A 2,310-nucleotide genomic window follows, 5' to 3' on the forward strand; every position below is an offset into this window, starting at 1 on the left:
AGTTCAGTTCTAGTTCAGTTCTAGTTCAGTTCTAGTTCAGTTCTAGTTCAGTTCTAGTTCAGTTCAGTTCTAGTTCAGTTCTAGTTCAGTTCAAGTTCAGTTCTAGTTTAGTTCTAGTTCAGTTCTGGTTCTAGTTCAGTTCTGGTTCTAGTTCAGTTCTGGTTCTAGTTCAGTTCTAGTTCAGTTCTAGTTCAGTTCAAGCTCAGTTCTGTTTCAGTTCTACTTCTGTTCTAGTTCAGTTCTATTTCAGTTCTAATTTAGTTCTACTACAGTTCTAGTTCAGTTATATTTTAGTTCTAGTTCAGTTTACTATAAAAGTTACTTTACATTGCGAAATTGAGATAACTGATAGTTCTTGTAGTCCCGAAATCTTTATAACTGCAAATATATACATATATGATTTATTAAAAATATTGTTTTTTTCCGTTTGTTATTTTGCTAAATAAATAAAGACAAAATACTAAAAACTCTTAGGTATTTCCATTATTTATAGTTTTATTTATTTATTAAAAAAAATAAGTCCTTTTGACTCTTAACTTATTAAAGATAAAATTAAAAAAGAAGGAATTTATCCTTACAGTAAAAATAAAAACCAATAGAGTCAATAGGAAAAAAAGAAACGATCTTAATTTCTAATACTACTATAACACTAAAAAGGAAAATTTTAACATAATTCAATATATATGTATAAGAAAAATCTCTATAAATATATATGTATGAAAATATACAAGTGTATACATACATATAAACAAACACTTGTCAACTTGTGCTATCATATGCATATTTATTTCAAAAAAACACAAATCTACAATTTTTTAATAAAAAAGTGCAATATTTATATATAAGAAAAACAGTTTTCTTTGAATTTAACTCTATTGGATGCATTCATGTCCTTGTATTGCACTCCATGGATTCGTTTTCATATAAGGATGTAAAGGAAAATTTCTGTATAAATTGTATGCATTTTTAGTCTTGTATGGAGAATTTTATTGAAAAGGAGCTACAAGTACAAAAAATATTTATGTAGAATATGAACACATGTATACAAAATACTTGGTTTAGGTTGAAGTATAAAAGAGGACTGCAGTATGAATGAGTGTAATAACTGCATGTACATATATGTATACATGTTTGTGTGTGTGTGTATGTGTATAAGTAGCAAACACTCTAAAGTGTAGGTGTGATATTTGAACTGCACTCAATGTGCTGATGATGCTGATGCTGCTACTCTACCTATGGAAGTATGTGTAAAAATGCAATGTTGCAAACTTATATACAAAGTCTATATACATCTGTGTGACTATAGAACATACATATGTAAATTAACAGTGAAGATAATATGTGAGAAATTTTCAACCAAAATGTTTCTTTCAATCCAAAGTTTTATGCCACATTGTAAAGCTTCTTTTAGCACAAAAATGTTCATATATACAACTTCAATTTATATAAATGTTTCTATACAAATATGTTGATATGTATAAACTTTTTCTCCAGTAAAGGACATGCAAAAATATATAAAATCGGCACAAGCGAAAAAAAAGTGTTATATATTATTTGGGAACAATTCTGTCTGGGTTTCAAGCCATGTAGCATATTGTGTAAATATACAACCTACTAGGGAATCATTTATACAAAAGATTTTCAGTGAAAGGCAAAAAAACCCAATTCATTCAAAAAATAACAACTCAATTTCTTTGTATTAATATTTCATAAAAAGTTTTGCCTTTTGCTAAAAACATTCTTTAAAAGCAGTTGACAATTTCATTCTACTATAGAGGTTTTTGTTAAAAAAACATACAGAATATTTATGTAATTTTTGGGTTAAACTAAACTTTGTTGTTTTTATACGAAATATTTATAAAGACGATTTTTTTGTTCACCTAATGACACTTTGGAGAATATTGTCACTGTAAAATGTTAGAGAATTTTGTAAAACATCTTTTAGAATATTTTCTATAGAAATATTATATAACTCTTTTTTATATCAAAGCAACATTAATCTATTCATTCCGCCAGAGAATTATTTAAAAACAAAAACCTTTTTAAAAAATCTTAAAAATAAATTTTACTAAAAACTCAACTAGGACTGAACTATAAAAAAATTAGAAATGAACTAGATTTGAAAGAAAACTGAACCAGAATTGAACTAGAACCGAACTTGAACTGAACAGAACTAGAACTGAACTAGAACTGAACTAGAATTGAACTAGAACCGAACTTGAACTGAACTAGAACTGAACTAGAACTGAACTAGAACTGAACTAGAACTGAACTAGAACTGAACTAGAACTGAACTAGAACTGAACTAGA

This window comes from Lucilia cuprina, chromosome 2, assembly GCF_022045245.1.
Source record: "Lucilia cuprina isolate Lc7/37 chromosome 2, ASM2204524v1, whole genome shotgun sequence".
Taxonomy (NCBI): Eukaryota; Metazoa; Arthropoda; class Insecta; order Diptera; family Calliphoridae; genus Lucilia; species Lucilia cuprina.